This window comes from Neodiprion virginianus, chromosome 3 (genome assembly GCF_021901495.1).
Source record: "Neodiprion virginianus isolate iyNeoVirg1 chromosome 3, iyNeoVirg1.1, whole genome shotgun sequence".
Taxonomy (NCBI): domain Eukaryota; kingdom Metazoa; phylum Arthropoda; class Insecta; order Hymenoptera; family Diprionidae; genus Neodiprion; species Neodiprion virginianus.
The window spans coordinates 15,021,555-15,047,663 of record NC_060879.1 but is presented as its reverse complement, the minus strand read 5'-3'; the positions used below and the strand labels follow the sequence as shown (position 1 = coordinate 15,047,663).

Below are 26,109 nucleotides of genomic sequence, written 5' to 3'. Positions count from 1 at the left end.
TTATTACAAATAAAATAATATTCGTACTATACGGTTTATTTCATTTTTCTCGTCTAAACAATAATGATGGTGCTTGTATTTTTTTGCTGATTTACCATCGATTTTTCAAAAATTGAACTTTGATCTTGAATCACTTTTTAACGAGTGGACTAATCAAAAAATGGTTTCAGACCTTTTTTGTAGAACGTTCAATTCTCTACAAAAATCAGAATAGCGCTTTTTTATTCGATTGGTCGTTTAGAAGGTATAAAAATGAGAAGAAGCGAAAATAATTTTTCTTTTGTCATTCTTATGGGAATTTATTTATTCATTAATTTATTTCAAATACGGGCAAAGCCCAATTACACGGTCGACGAAAATCAACGACCAAATTTTTTACAGAGAGACTTGGCGGATAATTTTTAATGGAAATAGGTGCTCACTTAGAGATTATACAAAACAATTATTACAACAATACAAATAAAATAAAAATGAAAATAAACCACGAGGTTCAGACGAAAACGCGGGGCGCAAGGACAACAATGAGCAAATGTGGAAGACGGGGAAACTGCAGAAATTATCTGAGAGCTAGTTATCAAGGAGAACAAATCTCAATCTATTTCTAAAGCCCTCCGTTGAGCCGCCGATTAGTCCCGTAATGGAGGCATATGAATTACCAAGCCTCGAGACCCGAGGGAGCCAGCAAGATACAGCAAGGAATTAAAAAAAGGCGATGAGGACCATCTTAATATTAATATTAAGGGCTCATTTTTCACAGCAATTTTTTTACATCCAAACGAAACTTTTGAGGCTGTTTTGAAAAAGAAAATTTTGTTTTTTTTTAATCACCCTAATGTACATAATAAATAAATAAATCATTAATATGAAATTGCTCGTACAGTTACGAACAACTAATAATTGCCTCGTTCAATAGCGGTTTACCGAAATGGCACTATGCCTGCAGTATTGAAGTATTCACAAAATTTATCTTGTATCTCTAATGCTTCATTACTGCTACGGTTATTTAGATTTTGGGAAGCATACTGCCTTACGGATAACTGTACTGCATTACAATTACTATCGGTGCAGCTTGAGATTCTGTAATTATGCGGCACGTACAATTCACTAGAATCATTGTGAGATTTATTGATCAAATAATTATGTAAAAGCACACACGCGTTAGTTATTGTCTCTACTTTTTGAACGGACAGAGATATCGTACAGAGTAAAACTCGTTATCTGTTTGCCAGTATGCCAAAAGCGTTTTCAACAGTCCTGCGAGCACGGCTTAATCTGTAGTTAAATATTCTTTTGTCAAGCGTCAAGTTTCTATCCGGATAAGGCTTCAACAAATTAGGTTTTAAGGCGAATGCGTCGTCACCGACAATCACGTACGGTAATTTGTGACAAAACCCTGCAATTTCACATGGAGCAGGCAAGTTTAACGTTCCGTCGTTGATTTTCGTCCATAACGGGCTCTCACGCAGAACAGCAGGATTGTGCATACGTTCAATTCTTCCGAGGTCAATGAACAAAAATCTATATTCAGCATCGACGAGACCCAAAAGCACAATGCTGTCTTTTCCTTTAAAATTGCGGTAAATTGATCCATCACTTCGAGGAGGACGAAAATTGATGCGTTTCTCATACAGCGCACCGAAGCAATGAGGGAAATTCCACAAAGTGTCGAATTTGTGAACGACAACCTGCCATTTCGCCGGTGTTGATGGGAAATTCCATACTTTTGAGTCTAGTTCTTCTACTATCGGTCTTGAAGTTTCATCGGTCACTTTTTAAATTGTATTCGGAGCTATGGGAGTGGAGTAGCTCAAATCTCAAAATGTATTGCCCGTTGCTAAATTTCGGAGAGTCACAGTGAGTCTGTCCCTCAGTGATATAGCTTGACGCATAACGGTATCCTGATTTTTTATGAGTGGAGTCAGAAGTGTCAGCAACTCGTTCCGCTCATCTTCCAACATTCGAGTATAATTGGTGAAACTGGCAGGATCTTCAGGGCTCAAACAAAAATGTAGTACGAATATACATTAAAAAATCAAGTATAAAATTAAAAATCCAAAAAAATTCAGTAACAAATAAAGTGAAAATATTATGGATACATACCCGAGCTCACCAAATACCATATTCAGAACATTCTGTCCTGTATCACGCCGTAACAGCCACTCGTAACTCCACAATCTACGTTTCCGTTGTTCAAGTACTCGTTTACGTTTATAAGCAGTAACTACAGCTGTCACGATAATTGTTCTCCTACGTCTAATCATTTCAGCCGCAATAGTTTGTTGTACTCGAGCTTCCATGCTACTGTTGGACGCTGTTGGGTACTGTAGAGGTTAAGAAATACTCTCTTCTTTAGTGGCTGCGTCACCTCGATGCACGCCTAGCGACAAGCGCCGTGTGAAGCCAACTTAACAAGGGTGCCATCATTGCACCCAGCGCCACAGTCATTTTTGAACCCAGCGGCAAATTGTAGCAAGCAATCCAGCAGCAAAACAAACATCGTGTGCACGTGGTCACGATATATCTCGTAGGCATTGTTGTCGTTTTATTCGTCCTGTGATTGGTCGCTGGGCTATGTACCGTGTTCAGAGTCCCGCTCTCAGTTTGACAGTTGCGTATGCACGTGTGTGGTCTACGCTTCCGTCTAAATGACAATACACGAGAATTTCGTTTCCGATGTCTCGCTGTCAGTTTGACCGTGTACGGAGTCTCGCTATCAGCTTGCCAATCACCTATGCTTTAGTTGAAACAAAGTATATGTGTAATTGAAGAAGATTTATCTTGACCTTGGAGATTTGTTGATTAAAGTTATTCTTGGATATGAAGGTCACAACTCAAAACATATGTGTATATGTGTAATTATTTGCGATACTAAGTTGATATCCGTGCAGTTAATTGCAGAATCCGGAATAGAAATTATTTAAAATTTCAATCGGGTACTGTTACCTTCTTACGCGAATACTTTGAAATGTGTAGAGTGATTCGTACACGGTGATAAGCAGAAACTGATGATCTAAGAGTTCGCAAATCGGCGCAGTCGTGTGGTCAACACTCTAAAAATGTGTCATTAACGCTGCAGCGCTGACGAGCAGCCGCGCGCGCGTCTCCGTTCCCTAGTACTGTAAATTACAAAATGAAATTGCCATTAGACAATACGGCTGTTGAAGTAACTATCCTACAGAGGGCAGATAAAGCCCCGAGTAAGCAATTATTAGTAGAAATAAAAAAGTTTAGTGTAACATATACCCTAAACTATGCATACAGCCATGATGATAAGGCCCTGTTGGCGGAAGCCGCCCAATGCCTGGACACCGGGAATGGAACCTACGACACATATCATTATGACGTGCATGGCATAGAAGGAATAGTGGAATCGATCTTTGGTATGCAAATTCAAAAACCAAACGAACTCAGACCGTTCATCTTTTATCGACCAACTCAAAGGGATACCTTCATATCCGTAGCTAGAGGTATCGAAGGCAAAATTCCGAGATTTGTGCACGTAGGAGACGTACCCCGCTGTCTTGGCAGTACGGACTTTTTATAGGAATAAATAGAACTCAGATAAGACATAAAATCTAATATGCAAGGAATAGTGTGGCCTAGGTTGTCCGAATCTCAAATAACGTAAAAAATAAATATTTCAGGAAACACCAAAAAAGGGAAGAATCATGTCAAATTTAGTTGGACTGTTCGTCCTAACAATTTGGACTACAGCAGCCTTCGCCTTGATCGGATAGGACTCTGGCAGGGCGGCACTGAACCTTACGACAATAAGTCTCTTAGATATCGACAAATGCGACATCGACAACATACCGACAGAAACGAAACGTACATACATTCAACTTCTCCAACTAACCGCATACAAACAAGCAGACGTCATTCAAAGTAATGCCTGGTCTACACATACGCTTCAAGTGGGGGTCTTGACGTCAGTATGTTGACGTCTGTTTGGGATAAAGTGTGTTCTCAGCTACACACAGTACTTTAATGACAAAGATTTATTTCGAGTTGGTAAACCTGCAGCTGTGTTGCGTTAAAAATGAGAACTGTGTGGCACTTGGAAGTTAGAAAACTTTGTAGCCATCAAACGGAGTAACGAGAAGAACTAAAGAACCGTCAGTTAGTGTTCATAACCTCAGTAATACAATATATGAAGCAATATAATGCATTGTCCTCCGTAGTTTTATTTTTTAATAATAATCACCCATGTATCTTTCATTTTCAATTTTTTGAAAAGCCTGTAATGAACATATCTTTTATCTGTAATACGGGACGCAGTTTTTTTTTGTTACACACCCTGGTGATACTTCGAGATGAAGTATATTTTCATTTGAAAAATTGGTCAACTAATAATAAATATGTACCAAACTTGGGCGCTGGACAATGCCGACCGACGGAAAGTATTACGAACGGAAAAAGAATCGATAGAAAAACAAAGGAGTGCTAATCCCTGAGATGATCCTTGTATTTATTCGTCCACCTAGGCGACGCAGATTATTTCAACGTTCTAGTTGGGGACATCCTGAACTCGTGTTGCATGAACATGGCAAATTTTGGGAAACAGCAATCCCTAACTACACAGGTGAAGTGATATATCCTTTTGTTCTACATCGAATACATATAAATATAGTAAAATGTTTAATGAATTCACACGACACGTTTAGTCATTTTCAGAAGCTACTTTATTCTGTAATTGTTTTAATTTCATAGACCAACTATGCTGACTCTCCTAAATTTTTTACCCATTCAACGGATGAGCGATTTCAGAAAAAATTGTCGCTTCAAAAGGGCAACATTTATGACTTTGTGCAACATGCTTAGGCCCTACCTGTTAAAACACAACACTGGTATGAGACAGGCTACTGTGCTTGAAAAGGGAGTGGCGGTCGCCTTGACGTTTTTGAAGGAAAACTGTGACTTTTGGTCCGTTGCTGATTTATATGGAATTGGATAAAGTATCGTAGGATGTCTGTGATATGAATTTTGTGAAGCGGTGCTGGCACATTATTATGATGACGTCGTCAAGTTTCCCGATACTGAAGTGGAAAGATTTGCTATAAGCAGAGGTTTCATGAACAGATGGCAATTCTCTGATTGTTTTGGTGCGATGAACGGAACTCATATTCCTATATCAGTTCCTGCAGACCATCCCGAGGATTATTATAATTATAAATCATTTCATTTAATCGTCGCGTTACGCGTTGTTGATTACAAGTATCGGTTCACGTAAGTGTCAATCATTAGAGTATAAGAATTACTTGTTTAAATTTTTGCATTTAAATTATCTCATAACAGAATATTGCACTGTTGGATATCAGTACTATTTCATGTGGTGTAGTTGCGTTAAATTTGGTCATGAGGCACCAAAATCAAATGTAGCCAAATAATTTTTATTTTTCATTTTTCATTGGAACATTTTTTCCTTGTAGGTATATAAACATTGGCGCCCCTGGACGTTGCAACAATGCATCAATTTTCCATAGAAGTGCATTATTCAAACAGTTCTCTGTAAATAATGAGACTCTTGATGGATAAACAACTAATCTGCACATATTATCTGATGCAGCTTTTCCTTTGTTAACATGGCTGTTGAAACTTTATCCCATAACCGACGAAATGTCGCTCGTGAATCGAAATTTCAAATATGGGTCGAGTAGCGCAAGGATGACAGTGGAGAATGCCTTCGGTCTGCTAGAAGGCCGTGAGAGAAGACTATTAAAACGAGCAAATTTGAACCTCAAAAATATGAAACGAGTTGCAAAGGTTTGCTTTATTTTACATAATATTTGTGAAAGTCATAATGAGCTTTTTCACCTTGAATGGCTTGAAAAGGTAAAAGCCAAAAAAAATAGTATGGCAAACGTACCTACTATAACAGTTCCTGATAATAGAGCTTCTACGGTAGCTGAAATAGAGAGCGAGACATGATCGCGGAACGCTTGACGAACGATGAAATGTCTACATTAGATTGTTACGAATCAAGTCCTTTCAACTTATGACGTGTTATAATGAATTTTGCATGTATTGAATGTTTTCAATAAATTGTCATTCTCAAATCTTATGAAATTTTGTATGTTTATTATATCCGCTTAAAATACATACTTATGAAACGTTATCATTAACGAAGAAACAAATGCCTATTATATAAAAATATTAGCGTAAGTACTATAACAACAAATTTTTAATATGGAAAACATTTTCATATTTCAACAAATCAATGAATCATGAAAATATATGTATGTTTATTATTCTACATAGTACTGAAGTATTATCTACCGTATCACACTTATTTTTTGACATATTTAGCAATAATAGTAGCAGTGCATTCTTGTATCGTACATTGTACTACACTGAGGGCTACGCATTAAGGGGTATGGCCACTGTAAATTTTTTGAAAAATCGATTTTTTTTTTATTGGCTTCAAAAATAGTTTAAACCCTCTAGAATAAGGAAAAAAAGGTCCCGTGCGAGAAAATTTTTTTTTTGGCCCCCAGATCATCTTCAAGCGGAAAAACTGTCCTAGATATCGCGATGGATATCGCTGTTTGCACATTCAATGGCGGCCTTACCAACGTCTTGCAAATATTCAAGATATACATACAAGATATTCACATACAACAGCACAAGAAAACAAATTTGAACTAACTGGTGATGAAAGGAATTAACGACATCAGAGTCAGGGCGGCTAGGTGGTCTAGTGGAGTAAGGCTCCGGTAAAGCATCGCTAGATACCAGGTTCGATTCCTGGCTCCGTCGTTGATTTTTCGAATTTACCAGTTTTTCAAATTTATATCTTCAAATATTCAAGATGTTGGAGGTGGAAATTGATGTACAGTTATATAATTTCTGCATCGAAGCCGACGCCAAACGCATTACGCACGCGAAGACATCTCTGAGCGACGCGGAAAAAAGTGCGCGTGCGCTCCAAAAATCCACCAGGAAAGACGAAGAAGACGAAAATTTGGCCATCGAAGGACAAATGTATGGTGCTGGGATTGCAGACTAACGGTAAAATTTTTTTTTACCTCCTTTTTTTTGGTTTTTTCCAATAAAAAACTATTCGCAAAACTTTAAACGCGTTTTTCTCGAAACACGGTTTTTCAAAATGGCACGCAGCATCACTCGAACAATTTTCATTTTTTTTACTTGAAATTTTGACCAGATGTGAACATTAACATTATCTTGAGAATGTCGATCGGGATTTTCAATAACTTTATTTATTGATTTTTTATTAACAAAAAACTAGCCGTTTTTTCGTCAAAGATCAATTTTTTTTTTCAAACGCACGCCAAATCCACAAAAATTGATAATTTTTAAAATCCGATCGACATTCTCTAGCTATAACCCTCTAGATTGATGGTTTTTTTTTTTTTGTTCTAGATTCAAAAGTGCACCAGTGGTGCTGCGTGCCGCGGAGCCCTGCAAGCAAAACATGCCCCGGAAAGATAGCTGTGGAACCGCCATTTTGTTTTTTTTTTGCTGTAAAAAAATTTGATAATAAAGTTTAATGTATGCCCGATAACACCCTTAAAAGTTTTTTTTCAATTACCTTCAATTTTGGAAGCAAAAAATTCGTGAAAAAACCTTTTTTTTTGGACCGTTACAGTGGTGTTACCCCTTAAGGTAAGAACCAAGAAACTACAATATCAACGACTTCACTTAAAAATATAAAGTTATACGTTATAGTTATAAGTTATAGTATCACAATTTTCTTTGCATGTCGCATAAAATTTGATTACATGGACAGATAATACTCATATAAACCTCACCTTGAAACTACACGAATATCAATATTATTGTTGAAAAAAACAAAAGGATGAAAATATCCTAAAACAATAGTGACAAATTATTACAAATAGGCGACAAAAATAAACGTAGGTTGTTCCTAATTGTATGTCGAATTGTATCTTCGTCAGTATCACAACCTTTTTTGCATGTTCCATACGTTTGAACTACACAAACGCGTAATACTCGTCTCAACCTCGGATTAGAACTATACAAATATCAATATTAATAAGATAACAATCTGAAGAAAAAGGGATCAAAATATCTTGGAATGAAATTACCAAGTTGTTACAGATAATATGTAAGCGTGAACATACAATATGCGTATGTTCATATGCACAGGTGGATAGTTACTTATTATTGGCTACGGTAATATGAAATGATGGTTTCTCATCGACAGTACTTTGATACACCTTTTGGAAATTATTCAAGTCCACTGCCTCAACAAGTCGTTTAATATGACCTAATTTTACATACTGTGATTTAATTTCTGGCACGGTGTGATGAGAAGACTTTGTATTAACATTTGATTCCTCGCCCACAATACATTCTTCAGTCGATGATAAATTTTTAATACGAACTTGCTGCACGTTATTTCCATCATTTATAGAATGCACAGGATGTGCCCATTGATATGCAGGTAATTCATCATCATCGTCGTCGACTTCCGAAGTGAGTACTGTTTTATCATTTTGTACACGTAATAACTTGGTAGGTTGTACGTTTGATTGTTGAATAGCACGTTTTGTTGGTTCCAAAATACGTTGAAATTGATTTGAAGGAGTGAAATTGTTGATGTTATGTGCGTTATTTGAATCGCCTGTTCGCTTTTCCATCACTTCTTCGTTATTACGTTTGGTTACACCAGGTTTCATAGTCTGTTGCGATGATAGATGTGATCGGGCATTTGGTACTCTTGCAGATTCCGGCACGTTTCTGCATGAATTTTCTTTGTAAAATTCGAATTCACACAATTGTGAAATATTGCTTGACAGTTGACTGCAGTTTAAGGAATCTGTTGCATCGTTGTAGTCACTCAAGCTTTTATTACCATTCGTTAGTGCATTATCAACGGTCACGGTGGCAGTATTACGATATTCAGGCAAGATAGGTGATACTGATGTATATCTCGATTCACTTACATAGTCGGTAACATATTAATTAATTCATCAAATCTGGTTATTATATATTGCAATACCGCAAAAATGATGTGACAGGGACTAACATCAGCCAGTTGAAGACGAATATAAAAGTTAAGTGTACGAAAGAATTTTTTACATGAACAAGACGATTTATCGCCTTTTGCATAGGTACGGGCTTGACGTATAATAGACGACGATCCTGAGGAAGAAGTTTAAGAAGGTTGAGGGACTGCTGCCACGGGTGTAATTAGTGGACTAAACACACTTTCGCCTTGTTTAGCTTGATTTTCGGCAAGTATGGCAAAAGCTGTAAGGAACCGATGCAACGATTGTACCATGGTAGCCTCACGTTCTTCTAGGGTTTTCCTTTCATGCTTTTTCCCGGCTGCTAGACGTTCGTTGTGGCGCTTTTCTGATTCGAGTGAAAGTGATATCAAATTACTTTCGTCAGAACCTCTCCTCCTACGGGAGGTCTAGCTCTGCAACACGAAGGAAACTTTTAATAATTGTCAAACAGAGCTTGCGAAGCATTAGTGCTTGGTATTCATCAAATCTATACATACATTTTTTGCTTTTTTATCGGCCCGTATGCTCTGAATTTGATCTTGTGCACGTGATTTCATCTCTGTCGAATATTATGAAACATTAGTGACAGTATTGCACGATTAATTGTTGATAACGCGATCGTGAAATATATATTAAAGGTTGGGGAACAAATTTTAGCATCTATTAATCACAATAATCAGTTGTTTATAGACAAATTGTGATATAAATTATCATTTTCAAAAAGTGACAGTCAATTCGTTTGCGATTCGCTATCCAACGCTTTCACTTCGTGATCACTATGTATGTTGTTGTATTCAACTGGTGTTTGATCGGAAGAATAAGATTTGACGTCCTTGACATCGACTTCGTCCGCAGAACATGAAGCAAATTATAAATTCATTAGTGTCAATAACGATGTAATTACGAATGCGCTTCATTGCTGTGTTATAAGACCAAGTCTATTTGAAGTTTAATTTCATTATAACTACACGTTCGTGCATTATCTTCAATCATTATGATGAAACATTGTCCAATGAGATAATAAATACATATGGTGAAGTAAATATATCAAGCTTTAGAGCCTTCGGTCAGGCTATCATCAAGGAGATCGTCATGAGCACAATCACGTTCACCCAACGCCTTATGCATAATCTTAAAAGATGGCCAGTTTGGAGGCTCACCGCCCAATGACAAGTGAAAATGTTTCTAATATCAAAACCACATTATGTTGCGATATATGACAAGTAATTTAAATAATCACAAACCTGATTCAGGCTCAAGTGCTCGGTACTCTGTTTCAAGGTTACCAATTTCACTTTTGACTTCAGCACCTGTTTTGGAGGATTTCTTAATCCGATGTTTCGCGGCTATAGAATTCCATATGAAGTTATGCCTCATAGCTGTACTGAATAACAGCTGAATTTCTCCAGAGGCCCATACTCTTCACAGCCCATGAGTTTCATCTACTGTAAAGGCTGCCCTTTTTTTCTTCAATCACAACGTTTCGGTGAAAACAATTTATGTTTTCCCCTACAAAGATATATCAAACCAATACACTGATAATTGTTGCAATAAGGTTGTGATCACGATGTAAAAAGAATGTTGTCATGTAAATATGAAATATAATTTATATCGAGCCTTGCCTTTTTGGCATTAGAGACGCGTAATGTTCCTTAAAAATTCATACAAATACCTAACAATTTCGTTCAGGTTAGGTATCTGATATTATTTCATAATTATACATCAAAACATTATAACATGACGTTTACAATCGTCAACTAATAAGATGGAATAATCATTTGATACTTACCATCTCTTTATTTCAATACTCACACGAAATTAAATCTAAGATATACCAACAGTATAAACACTTTTCAAAGATATAAACCAAAGAAGTAAAGAGGCGAAACAAAGAACGGGTTCAAACCATGCGAGATTTCAACACATTTGTCATGTCAGTACGGTTGGCGCTCTACTTCTCGGTAAAAATTGTGCTTAAAGTGTGAGACCACGGAGATAGGAAGAATGGGAGAAACCAGAGCCCGGCCGGCTTGTGATTACTTTGTCTTCCTTCGCAGAAGCTCCAACGGGTGGCGCAATTGTCGCGGTACCATGGTAATTTTAAATTCGGATCAGTAGGGTTCAAAGTTATGGAATAATTTATCGGATAATAAAAATTATATATCATCAATAATGATGTCATACTTCACTGAGAAGACAGGCTGACAAGAGATATATTTTTTCAAAGCTTTTAAGCCTAAATCTTACGTATTTTTGAGTGCTCTGAAAAAAAAATATTTGTTGTACATTTTTCATAATGAACTTATATTTTCTGATATCAACACGTGAGGAATTGTTGGGTAATAGTAGTATAGCAATGCGGGTTCTGGGTACAAACACCTTCTTTATTGACCGAGCCGCTCCGCGCACCTCAGACGCAAACCCTTAAAGGTTACCCTCACTCTCGTCAGATGAAACGTGCTCTGCCGTACCGACGTGAGGTCAAAACCGTGCAACCTTACCGACAGCTGTATCGGTCGACGGTAAAAATCGCACTGCCTTACCGACAATTCTTATCGTTTGAAGGTCAAAACCATGCGGTTTGACCGACAATCTTACCGACCGAAGGTCAAAGTCTTTATGTAGTGCTCGCCTGCCAACGGTAGAGGGTGCATTAGGGGCGAGAACTTTTTTACCGTCCCTCATTGTTTTTCCACGATAAAACTGCTGATGTGTAACATCAACTACTCCAAATTCCTTTCCTACGGTAAAACTGCTGATGTGTAGCGTCAACCACCCCTACATTTTTTTTCCCACGTTATCAACCGCGTAACGGTCCAAAATTAATAGTTCCGAGAATTGTTTTTTATTTACTTGGATATCGCTGATGTGTAACCTCAATCACCTCACAATTTTTTCCCACGTTATCAACCACGCGACATTTCAAGATTAATGGTTCTGAGAATTGTTTTCCACTTACTCGGATGCCGGTTTGATGTCGACCACGTGACATTCTTTTAGGCTTGTAACTGTCATGTGAACTCAACGATGAATTTTGAACGACTTCAGTCAAGACCAGAGTGCAAGGTCGACCGATAGCCGCGGTACATTCAGAGCCATGGATCTGCGGGTTTGGGTGACTATCGCTCCAAGAATGCTAAAAGGTGCGCGCGCATACACAAACATGCGTACAGCTGCTCTATAAAAAGGACGCTCATCACTGCAAACGATCATTAAGTCTCAACTTGTCAAGTATACGTGAGGAAAAAGCTCAAGATGGAATCCGCGGAGTGTTTGAGATTGATCGATATTATGGAATCGGCGTACAAAATCTTGGACAAATCATCATCAACAGCAGAGATTCAGAAATGGATAAAATTTGGAAGTCAAAATATTCGGCCTCTGAACAAAATTTTGCGAAAGGCTGCATCGATTGGAGGAAAAATGAGAATTATCACAACGATCGGACTCTTGAATGCGCTCGCGGAAAAATTCAAACGTCTTCAGGAAACGGGTAAAGGTACGCGGAAAGTAAGAAGAAGCGCGATTGAGTTCACTGGGAACATTTGGAATCAGCTTTCAAGGGGAGAATTCGAACTGGATCCATCGTCAATTTGAAGCATAAAGATGTGGAGAGATTTCTAGAAGACGCAAAGGTACTAGCTGTGACAAGACTAAAAAACACTCTGAAGAAAGACAGGAGCTTGAAAGCCAACGTTATCCTGGCTTATAAATTTGAAGTTAGAAAAGATGATCACACGGTGAAAGAGATTAAATTTCTTAATACGAGAAATGAAATCATCCTCCAGACAACGGATATCAACGGATGGTTCATCGAAAACGCGACGGAGCGTTTGTTGAAAAAGGTGGAAGATTTCCAGAAAAAGGATTCAGGCTGGTCGTTACTTGAAATTATAAATCTTATCGTCAACATTAACAAGTACGTGCCACTACGAGGCGGTGTCTTCACATACACACCACTACCCAAAGATATTCAAGATAAGAAGGCTGTCGTCAACATCCGTAACAGCGACTTGTATTGCTTTCTTTGGTCGGTCACTGCAGCTCCGTTCCGAGCCGAAAACAACAATCCCAGTAAAATTACTTCGTATCCATATTTCAGCTCAGTGCTACAATACGAAGGTTTGCATTTTCCAATATCTTTAGACCAGATTCCAAAATTTGAGAAACTCAACAAACTTTCAATCAACAATTATGGTATAGATAGTACGGAAAAACAAAAGCGCAGTGAAATCGTACCCATTTATTTGAGCCGAAACAAGTCTGACAAACCTTGAAATCATCTTTTAGCGATAGAAACTGAAATCACTGACGATGACGATGATGATGTTGATATGGAAAATTATGAAAAAAATAGAATATTTCATTTTACTTGTGTTCGAAATCTGTCTTGATCAACAAGATCTCAAATTTCTAAGCATAAATGTCGTACTTGGTTTTGTGATAGATGTTTGACTCACTTTCATTCTGAAAAGTGTTAGACGAAGCACAATGTAGATTGTATGAATTTAAACAAAACCAAAGTTATTCTACCTACAGATGAGGAAAAAATACTGAAATTTAAAAATTTCAAGCACAAAGGAACCGTTCCATTCTGCATTTACGCGGATCTCGAATATTTACTGGAACCTACGCTCAAAAAGATGGGTACAAGAACAATTTATAAGAAGCATCTTCCGTATGGTATAGCCTACTATCTACATTGTGCGTTTGACGGTTTGCGTTCAAAATTCAAAATTAATCGTGGAGAGACTTGCATTCAATGGTTTGTAAATGAGTTAGCGGAATTGGCACATTCGTTAGAAGTTTATTTCAAAACTGTTGTACCGATGGAACCGCTCAATTTCAATCAAATCAACGAATTTCATTCAACAACAGTGTGTCACATTTGTGAAAAACCGTTTACACCCACAGACATGAAACATCGTGATCACTGCCATTTCACAGGAAAGTACCGTGGTGCTGCTCATCAAGGTTGCAATCTAAATTACCAAAATTCGCACAGTATCCCAGTGATATTCCACAATCTGTCGGGTTACGATTCACATTTTCTGATCAAAGCACTGGCTACATCGTTCAAGGGCACGATTGAGCTTCTACCCGTAAACAAAGAAAAGTACATTTCTTTTACAAAATATGTCAAGGGGACAGATATAAAGTTCAGATTCGTAGATTCGTACCGTTTCATGCCCAGTAGTCTTGAGAAATTAGCAACGTATCTCGGTGATGATCAAAAATCAATCACACGAAAATTTTATCGTAGCTCAGATGAATTTCAGTTATTGACCAGAAAAGGAGTGTTCCCGTACGAATACATAGACAGTTGGGAGAAGCTCGAGGACAGACGGTTACCATCCAAACAACAATTTTACTCAAAATCGAATGATCGGGATATATCAGACGACGACTATGCACATGCAGTGAAGTTTGGCAAACTTTTAACGTTCAAACTTTGGAAGAGTATTCGGACTTGTATTCACAGACGGACGTGTTTTTAGTAGCCGACTTTTTTCAAAACTTTCGACATAGCTGTTGGACAACGAACAACCTGGATCCGTTACATTATTATACCGCGCCCGGTCTGTCGCTTGATGCGATGTTAAAGTGTACCGACATCGAGCTCGAGCTTCTCACCGACATAGATATGGTTATGTTCATTGAAAAAGGTATTCGAGGTGGTGTGTCACAGTGCTCGAACAGATACGCAAAGGCTAACAACAGGTACATGGGGAAGGCATTCGATCCTGAGGTCGAAGAATTTTATCTCACGTACTTTGACGTTGATAATTTGTACGATGCTGCTATGAGCTTTGCTCTGCCATACAGTTCCTTCAAATGTGTATCAGACTTCGGACAATGCGACGTTCTTACCATCTCGGACGATGCGCAGTTTGGTTACATGCTGGAGGTGGATTTGGAATATCCTGAGGAATTGCATGAAATTCATGAAGATTTACCACTGTGTCCGGAGCACTATATACCTCCGATCTCGAACAATAAACAACCGAAATTGACGCCCACGCTACTTTCCAAGAAAAACTACGTTGTTCACTATCGCGTTTTGAAACAATGCTTACAATTAGACTTAAAATTACTTAAAATTCACAGAGTTCTTAAATTCAGACAAAACCCATGGCTCAAAAAATACATAGATTTGAATACCGATTTGCGGATGAAATCTCACAACGAAATCGAAAAAAATTTTTACAAACTAATGAACAACGTAGTTTTTGGCAAAACAATAGAAAATGTTAGGAAGTATAGAGATGTCAGGCTGATCACGAAATGGGATGCAAGATACGGTGCTAGAGCTACTATAGCCAGACCCAATTTTCACAGCTGCACCGTTTCCGACGAAGAGATGATTATCGTCGAAATGAATAAGACGAAAGTCAAGTTGAATAAACCATTGTATGCAGGTTTCTCCATCATGGATCTGGCTGAAACATATATCTACGACTTTCATTGTAATTATATTAAGCAAAAATTTGGCAAACGAGCAAAATTAATGTATACGGATACCGACAGTTTGATTCACAATTTTACTATCCCCGACATATACGAACATATTGAGAAGGACTTGCATAAATTCGACACGTCTGATTATCCGCTTGACAACGTTTATGGAATGCCTCTAGCGAACAAAAAAGTTCTCGGCTTCATGAAAGATGAGAATAAGGGGAAAATAATGCTGGAATTTAAGGGATTAAGAGCTAAATTGTATGCATTCCGAGTCTTGGGAGATGAGAGAGACAATAAACGTGCCAAAGATGTCAAAGGATCAGCGTTGAGAAAAATAACTTCCAACGATTATTTGGAATCTGTCCTGAACCGTGAAAATTGGCCTACAAATCAGCATTTGATATTAAGTCGAAAGCACGAGGTATACACCGTAGAACAGCAGAAAGTGGCACTGAGCTGGAATGACGACAAGCGGATCGTGTTTCAAAACACAACCGACACGCTTCCGTGGGGCTACAAGCCTGCACCTTAGCTTTGTAATTTATAACTGTTCCATGATGTATAAAATATTATTATGTAGGATAGTGAATAAGAACGCTCCGAAATATAAAAAATTGTACAACGATGCATATCTCTGTCGATTGTCTAAAAAATGAAGATGCATACTTGTTGTGTGTCGGGTATAAAATAAAGAGGCACATACGTTTTTACAAAAAATTCATTTATTCAAATGTTACATGTCCGATTCGTTTATCCAACTGTTGTGTGGATTGTCAAAACCTAACCATTTAACGTAACTTTCTTCCACCCTTCTTGAGCACCTTCTCCACCAGATGGATATCCGGATGTTTAACCTTGAGGAGCTCTTCTTCGTAGAAACCTCCAGCGACGGGTTCATCTCGGTAGTCTTTGAGCTCGTACGTCACAGGATGAGTATTTTCCACTCGACTTATCGTGAATATTTCGGTCGTCCAATTGGGAGTGTAACCTTTCTCGAAGACATTTTTGAATTTGCTGATTCGAACTTTGTCGCCGGATTTGAATTTTGCCGATATGGTAGGTATCGCTCGAGGCCCTCCGTACGCCTGACGTAATAACAGCCTCTCATTTGCAACGGTGACATCCGACGGTTTCATTCTTATGGTTCGGTGTTTGTCGTTGTTGTAAGCCGAAACCAAATCAGATAAGATATCGAGCCACTTGTAGCTTCCATGCATGCTGAACCGTTTCCACATTTTACCTTTCAGCGTGCGATTGAAACGTTCACAGACCGAAGCCTTCAAATTACTGTACGTGGAGTAAAGTTTGATTCCCTAGCGTTTCATAAGCGATTCAAAATTCGAGTTGTAAAATTCCGTTCTTCTGTCGACGTGTGAATTTTTCGGAACATGTCCTTGGACAAGCACAGATTCCATTGCCTTCGTAATATCATCTCCAGATTTGCTCTTCATCGGTACTGCCCACGCATACTTTGAAAAAATATCAGTGACTGTAAGCATGTACTTGTAGCCTTTGTTTTGTCCAGCGTATGACGTCATATCAACAAGATCCGCCAGCCAAGTCTCGTCGATGCCGCGCACATCTACACGTCGACGCGGGTAATTCCGGCGTGCAGGCTTATGCAGTTCCGTCACCAGTGCTTGCTTCTCCTCGTTCATATTCCAACGCTCTCAGTCGGGTGTCCAATTGAGAAATGTGATCAGCGTTTCGAATCGACAGGTCTCTGCCTGTTTTCAAGTCTGTGCAAAAGGTATCCAAAGCTTTCTCCGTGGTGAGCTCGAAGGCTTTGATCATTTGATCGAGGTTGTCGATTTGTTTTTGCAGCACGTTGAATTTTTGCCTTAAGATTTTCAAAGTTACAGCATTGTTCGGCTCTGCGGGATCTGCGACATTGCACAGTCCCTTGTTCCGTATATCGTAATGCCCGTCCACTGTTACTTGAAATCCGACACCCGGAGGACCGCGAGTGCTCGCGGCCGTGTTTTCATCCAAATGCCGTTCAAACACGTCGACACTCATCCCGGTAATGAATGCAAAAACAATGGGAGCTGCTTAATAAATGATTCCTGCTTCGCGTAGCTCTTCGATAACGGAGATTATTTCGTTATTGTGACTTGGATTTCCAGCTGCCTGAGATGCCAGGAGTAAACAAAGATGCTCCACTGACTCGTTTGGATCATCCCAGAAAACGTATTTCGTTTAAACACCTTGTCGAGTGACCATAGCTTGCGGAAGTAGACCTTTACCCTTTCGGCGAGGTGATGGGAAATAATCCGTCAATTCGGCAATGACATTTTTGAATTCGTAACTGTTATCGTTTTGAACAGCCCCATCGGATGAGTAATACTTTTTATGCGCGTTCGTTGCGAGGATTATGTTTTTGAAATTTTCCCAATCTCCGGCGCTCACAGAAGAACCGTCAGGCTTCTTTTCAAACAAAAGTTCCAGCAAACCCTTCGTTCTCGAGTAAAGCGTATCGCTAATACGAATATAGTCCCTCTCAAAAGATATCAACAAATCCCCAATCATTAGTCCGTTTGAGAGGTTGCGTACACCGTACACGTTGTCCAATTCACCTTTTGTCTTTGCATCTCTCATCAGTGCAAAATACTCATCCTTGATTTTCTCGACCGGTGTTTCTACGATTGTTTCATCTCTTGCCGAAGCAAAGGAATCGTCCATTTCCGAGACAGTTTCATTTTTCGTTTCAACTTTCATCTGCTTTATTTCTTCTTCAATTTCTTTCACCTCTTGTGTTACAGGTTTAGTATGTTTTGTAACATCCACTAGTTCTTGCAACGGAGTCACTACTGGTTTGAAAACGTCACTCAATTTCTGAGTTGTAGATTCCTTGCCCGACTTGAGCAATCTGTGTTTTCGACGGATCGCAGCACTTGCTTGAGCGATCTGATGTAGGACATCTTTTTGCTTGGAAATTTCAGAGCTCTGCATGTTGACGCAACTAAGTCTGCAACGCTACTGCGTCTCTCGCTCGAAAACGTTAGATTTTATTCCTTTTCCAGGCTAACAAAGGATCGAATTCCCTCCGGTATCGTCCTTCGTTGAGCTTACTGTATTTGTCGATCACCAGAAACCTGTACTTGTCACCGTTCCAGCATGCGGAGCACACACTTTTAAACTCTTTGTAAGACATATCGGTGTTGACGTGGTCGTTGTATACGGGTCTCAGGTTCATATCGTCTTGTTTGAATAACACAAGTGAGTTCACGTTGTCGTCCACGAGATGTTTGGGAACACGCGCGTAGGTCTAACAGAGATAGAAACAGTCAACGTCGTGATGTCTACCTATGCAAAAGTAGGCTGTGATATTGTCCTGCTTCTCGCACGCTACATCGTCAAATATGATCAGTGAGTTGGGCCGTGCTTCTTCCGGTGTAATCACTTGCTCACGCTTGGTAAACGCAAAATACTCCGTATTCTCAAAATGGTCCAACAATTGCTTCAACAATTGGTATTTAGGTTGGTTGAGAGATTTCAAGTAGATGGAGATATTTTCAGATCCGAGTCCGTTGGGATCGGTTACAAGTGTGAGCAACGAATTACTTTTACCACAATTCGACGGTCCACAGAATATTGCACGTACACTATTCGGGAGTAATTCACCGTGCTGTTTGTGCCCTTTGACAATTCGCTTCGAAAGTTTATCAAAATTCATCACGTGAAGCTTAGTAGGTTTTTTCTCAAATCGCATCTCGGACATGACTGATCGGATTTGCTATAAATACCCCGTTTTAAAGCATTTTTCGTCAGTCAACGCACGAACATGATCGCGTACAGAGGTGAACGAAGCAGCAGACGGCAACATCGTGGCAAGGGTCTGGTGAATAAAATCATCAACAGCCTTACAGTCGAATTGCATGTATATGGTTATCAGTACTGTGGGCCTGGTACAAAATTAACAAAGAGACTCGCACGGGGTGATCCGGGAATCAATCTTCTCGACGCAGCTTGCAAGGACCACGACATTGCTTACTCGCAGAATCGTGAAAATCTTGAAGCTAGAAACGAGGCTGAGAGGGTGTTAGCTGAGAAAGCTTGGAAACGGGTTCTCGCAAAGGACGCAAATTTGGTTGAGAAGGCAGCCGCTTGGGCGAAAGCTAATACAATGAAAGTCAAATCAAAACTCGGAATGGGAATTCGAAAATCAAAAAATGCGACCTTGAGAAAAATTACAAATGCTGCAAAACGTTCTATGGTTCCAAACAACGATGCAAAAGTACCTATCGAATCTGCGCTGAAGGGAGCTGAGAACGCCGTTGAAAAAGTGGTTGGTAATTGTAAAGTGCAAACACCTTGCGTCCTACCAGTACCTTCAAAAGTCGATGGTTTTCTACCGTTTCTGATTCCTATTCTGGCTGGACTTAGTGCTACAGGCGCGTTAGCCGGTGGTGCGGCAGGTATAGCAGAAGCTGTGAATGATGCAAGTGCTGCTAGATGAGAACTGGGAGAGAGCAAACGACACAACAAAACTATGGAAGGTATCGCGTTGGGCGAAGGGCTTCATATGAAACCGTACAAAACAGGTCTTGGTCTCGATCTTTCGAAAACTAGATGCGATGCTACCACGTCGAGCGTTGGCCGATTCGGACTTGTTGAAATATGCAAAAATCTTTTACGTTCCGCATTTCTGCAGTGTTTTCATGCGAAACAAAATGCCCGAAAACGGTCCACGAAAAAACGAGTCAGCTATAAATCAACCTTGACGACAAAGACGGTCCGGGAACACACTGGAGTGCACACAAGAAACGCGACAATAATATCTATTACTTTGACAGTTTCGGCAACCGTCAACCACCCTCAGACCTCATAAAATACCTCGGCATTAGTAGTGTTAAATACAATCATGAAAGGTACCAGGATTACGATACATTTGAACGCGGACACTTGTGTCTGAAATTTTTAAGGCGTGAGCTATATAAACATGGTGCATGATTCATCAAAGTCAGTCTACCACTCGCAGTCATGGATGATTCGTTAACGTCAACGATTTCGGGAACCTCTTCGATTCTCGAGGCACAATATTTCCCACCGATCGAACTTGCTCGTGATAAAAGTAATGCTCTTGGCTTGGTAGAATTGTTAACCTTTAATTCGATTCCCAACGTTAACGTTGGTCACAATAAAATTGACGCAGCTTATAAAGTGATTACCATACCTACAGGCAGCTACGAGATCGACGACATAGAGAAGTATCTCCAAAACGTGCTGAGAAATACGGATATCAGGCTCGCCATTAAACCCAACAATAATACATTACGCAGCGAAATCACATGCAACCACACGATTAACTTTGAGCCGAATGATTCCATTGCTTAACTTTTGGCATTCACACCACATGTATTGGAGGTTGATAAAACTCACGAATCAGACGTGCCTGTAACTATACTCAAGGTCAACGCGTTGCGAGTCGAGTGCAGCATTACAACGGGCGCCTACGTCAATGGACACAAAGTACACACTATTCACGAGTTTTTCCCGACTGTCCCACCAGGATATGAGATCGTGGAAGTACCGTCGCATGTCATTTACCTTCCGATCACCGTCAGGACCATAGATCACTTTCAGCTCTGGTTAGTGGATCAAGACGGAGACCTGGTTAATTTGCGTGGAGAAATTATGACTGTGAAACTACATATCAAATCGTGATAAACGATGAGAATTGTATATAACAGACTGTCAAAGAGTAGGTATATCAGTAAGTCGGCATGCTCCCATTAAGTCAGTCATCGATCGATTCTCGAACCGTTAACACCTCGAAACGTGGAGTTCCTGATAGATCTGGGTCTGAAACTGACCACTTCTGGAAGAGCAATTTCCAACAACTAGAAATCCGATTTTGCTGTTTTATCATCTGCTACGTACCATGGAGGAAGAAATCTTAAACATTTAAACATCAGTCGTCTTTGACGGATCCGTTGCGCATTACGAGATTCACGCTCACAAACCTTACGCCTCGTCAACTTTCAACAACAGCGATGAAATTCGAATCACCGTTCAGCATTAAGATCAATGCATATTACCCAGCAAAAATTCGGTACATATCCATGGACGACACCTCAAACCTTATGGTACAGCTACTGTGAACACACAGCTCGTAAACAACGCGATCTTTCATCTGTTCGAATAAATTCGCTACGAAATTAATGCAGTCGAGATTGATAGGAGCAAGAACGTTGGCTTGACAAGTCTCATGAAGGGTTACGCTTCCCTGCACCCTGGTCAGACTTGGCTGATGGAGAACGCTGGATAGCTGGATGTAGAAGAGAAGAAGAAATTACCCGATGCCGAGGGTAATTTTGACGTACTGATACCGCTCAGCATGATATTGGGTTTCGCTAAAGACTATGGCAAGATCGTTGTCAACGCTAAACATGAGTCAATTTTGACAAGATCAAAAACTGACCTCAACGCTATCATGCAGACTCAAGAGGTGGAATTCAAAATCACGATCAATGCAGTGGAATAGCTAATACCGTATATGAAACTCGCGAATCAGAAAAAAGTTGACCTACTAAATTTCATTCAGAGAGATCCGCCTATATCGATGAGCTTTCGCAGTTGGGAATTGTAGGAATATCCCTTACTTCCCACAACATCGAAACACGTTTGGACTGTAAAAACTTCCACTAAGCTTGAAAAACCTCAGTACGTCATTTTGCGTTTCCAAACAAGTAGCAAGAACAAGACCGGCAAGAACGCAAGTCATTTCGATCATTGCAATATCACGGACCTCAAGCTATTTTTAAATTCTCAATCTCATCCGTACGATAACCTGAACCTCAACATGAGTGGTAATCTGTACGCGCTCCTGTACGAGATGTACGCAAACTTCTAAACTACCTACTACGACAAGAACCCCGAGCCGTTGCTGACAGAGAGTGAATTCCTTCGAGACGTCCCCTTATTCGTTATCCACTGTTTAAAACAAAACGAATCTTTGAAGTAAGGACCTGTCGACTTCCGTCTTGAATTTGAAGCTAAAGCCAACTTTCCCGCTGAAACAACGGCGTACTGCTTGATTGTTCAGGATCGTATTGTTGAATACAACCCGCTCAGTGGTGGGGTCAAAAAATTGGTATAAAAGCTGACCCGTTTCCACCATCCCGCACAGTTTATAGATGCAGCTTATCGTTGACATACAAGGCTTTCGTAGGCCTTTCAACAATATCTCCACATTGAAAGAATTGGCTATAATTTCAATCTACTCGTAAGCATCTTCATCAATGTTTTTCTTCAAGCCACCTTACGAATGGCATTGTCTGGAAGTCAAATACAAAAGCCAAAATTCTTGGTTAGAACGTGATTTTTACGGTTCACTTTTGAGCTGTGAAACCATACCGTTTGAGGAAGTCGAGTGGACCATTGAAGACAGGCTGTGCAAAGCTGAAACCGTGTACGTAAAAGGAGAAGAAAAACGAGATTGGTTGCTCAAAATTGTCCCGAAAGTTCAAATTATCGATATGCTGGACTTTGACTGTCCGTCGCTTCAAACCTTGCAAAAAACTTCAGCTGTGTCTCTAAGATGCGACGTTCATACAATACCCAACGCAATCTGTGCAGCACAAAACGTTAGCACACTTCAAAATTGGCTACAAAATCATCATACTGTTTGGATGGCGAGGGTGTACGATTTGTGTTACAGCGCAGAAGCGTCTACAAGAACGGTCCCGCATTCCTGGCAAATATATCATCCTGGTTACGATACTGTTGAATAGAATTATTGTACTATCGTTGCTAAGTAATTGTCAACTCTACCCTAAAAATTGTACTCAATAAAACTGTTTCTTAAAGAATATTCATGAAATAATTTTACACCTTCACCTTCACCTTAGCTCTTAAGAAAGAATTTTTTTCAATACAAAGCTTATGTAAGATTCAACCTTGCTCTCCATCCCTGACCGAGCTGAACTCAAACCGAGTTATGGTTTGCATTCCTAGAGCGATAGTCACCCAACACCGCAGATCCTTGGCTCTGAATGTATACTACCGCAGCTATCGGTTGATCTTGCACTCTGGTCTTGACTGAACCCGTCCAAAATTCATCGTAGAGTTCACATTACAGTTACAAGACGCAAACGCAGCTCGAAACCCTCCATCGTTGCTTAGTGCTGTTCGAAGTAGCATTTTCTTAGATTTTAAGACTTAATTCTAGATACAATCACAAGGTACAAAACGTACGTAGGATTGAAGGTATACAAGATGGTTAGGCGGTAATTGAAAAAATATTCATAATTTCAATCTTTTTTTCTTTTTGTTTATAGAACGTAAGACTCCCACAGGACAATGGATATTTGAATGTGATCCTTAGATTATACGTTTACGAATTCAAGTTGACCGTACGGTCCGCCAAGATAGCGTAGATGCAACCGTATCTCCTTACTGACTGTCGTCACCTTCTGGAACAAATCTTTATCTTCTTGAAGGGCCTTGGTCAGTCGGTTCGGTAGAAAAATCGTGAAAGAGTCCTCCAAGTCCAGAACGATTTTAACACCAAATTTCGTTTTAACCCGACGAACGCCACTGACTCGGTATTCGAAGTATACTTTGAGGTCCGAAAGCTTTTTCAAGGGCAGAAGTATCTCCAGGCGAGCGACTTCGTTTAATTTTGAAAAGTCCATGATCGTTACTGTCGAGTTGTATGTGCTCAAAATCTCTAGTAAGTTGATTAAGGTCAGATCTGATTTTCAGCAGATGTTTTACTTCTCCAATATTCTTGACGAGCAGTTCTAGTTGTTACGTCCGGCACATTGCTTCGGCGTACCTTCACACACACACACACGTATATTATTATTTTTTTTTTTGCTGCTCTCAATTTTCGTATACCTACTAGCCTTTAACTATTCATCAACGGGGACGTTGATGGTTTCTAAGTGGGGAGGGATGTTACGTCCGGCACATTGCTTCGGCGTACCTTTTTCAGAATCTACATGACCCTCAACATGTGGAAGTGATTCTCACAATTAGCTTTCAACACTGTAACGGTTACGGCCATAAACAACATTAAAATATCGTATTGCCTGAACCGGCGAGTTCCACCCCTCCCGGCAAAAGTCACGTAGAGACCAACAATGATCCCTAGTATAAGGTTCGACTTTCTTCTATTTAACTGGTACCAAGAACGGAGATATGGGACTGCTGAATGAGCATCAGTAGCGCTCAGTTTGGAAATATCCCTCTTTTTAAGTTGAAACTATAACCAATAACTAGGATAAACCACTACCTTTGGAACCACCAAATTAAAATAGATTACTTATTAGGATGTATGAATGAATGTGTGAACATTGCATGTAAATATCTTTTGTTCATATTTTCAATGTGTCACCGACGAGATTGAGAATCGTCGGAACACTGTCGAAGAGCGTGAAGTAACGCTGACCATGTGGATTTGGGCGCCAGGAGGTCGCCCTCGCACCTCATTGGCTAATTACCGTTGTAACGTATTACAACTGCAGCTCCTTGGACCCTCAGGCCCAAGAAGCTGCGTCTTTCGTCTGTCAAGTCGCGAGGTGCGTGGACGTAAACCCGTATTAGCCCTTCTTGAGCAATAGCAGCGTTCAGAAAATCTCAGTTGTGACCGGCCTAAAGTCTCGCGCTCATTCGTTAAATTCGAGCATTCAGTTATTCTGTTAGTTGCAAAAGACTCACTATCTTCTACGTTTCCATCTTTTCTGTGCTTTACTAAATCTCATCATTTCGAGAATAGACATTTTCATGCCATTCCATTTTCCATACTCAAATTGAGTTCGGCCCTAATTCAACCGAATCAGGTAATTTTAAGTGCTAATAATAATAACTACATTAGCGTTTTTAATAAATAATCTGTGGAATCATCTTCAACATATATAAAAATCAGCAAATTGACACTTTCAACTATAGCTTTCGATAGTAAGATATCATTCTAAATCCACAAAGACTAAGTGACCGACGTTCAACATCGTTCGATTCATCAACTCTTCCGAACTTGAGGTGAGGCCCTGGTCCAGAATTCCACTGACGCAGACCGACACGATCCGACGGCTCTCAATCTCGTCGACCGATTCACCTAAAGCTAAGTCAATCCGAGTGTTAATCTTCGAAATTGAACGAATTCTTGTTTCACCTTTACAATCAAAGTTCACTTCTGTAATATTCATTCGAAAGCAAGTTTAGAATTGGTGGCTAGCTTCACTACCCCCAATTAAATCATACTCATTGTTTCCAAGTTTTAACAGACAAGAATTAACAATAGGAAATATAATTGATTTGAGATGATCTGAAAAGAGAGATACAATACAATAATCACGACCAGTTAGTGATCACCGTCGTTCAGAGTAGAAGTTCCTGGTACCAAATAATAATATCCTTTAAAATAGAAGAACACATAATTTGCCAAAACCCGCAAACGATCAAATTTAGTGATTCTGCAGCTTCTCTGCATTCGAATATAAATTCGTCCGTTGGCATCTATCGTTATATGAACTCAAACCTTTCATAAATTGTTACTTTCGGCTTTTATGTCATTATCACCATTCATTGTTATCAGACATTTCAATCACCAAATCATACAGAATATACTTCATCTTGTACGAGTTAAATCATATTAAACCATTCATTTTGAACGACGTTTTTCCCATTTTCGTTATTATAAAATTGC

The 26,109-nt window shown here is 39.5% G+C and overlaps 1 long non-coding RNA gene across 1 annotated transcript; it reads left to right on the top strand.

Annotated features, from left to right (window-relative positions):
- The first annotated feature begins 4,478 nt into the window (after positions 1 to 4,478).
- LOC124300013 (uncharacterized) lies at positions 4,479 to 5,655 on the top strand. Its single transcript, XR_006907132.1, has 3 exons — positions 4,479 to 4,587; positions 4,759 to 5,226; positions 5,430 to 5,655. It is a non-coding gene; the product is annotated as an uncharacterized LOC124300013 (long non-coding RNA).
- The last annotated feature ends 20,454 nt before the right edge of the window (positions 5,656 to 26,109 follow it).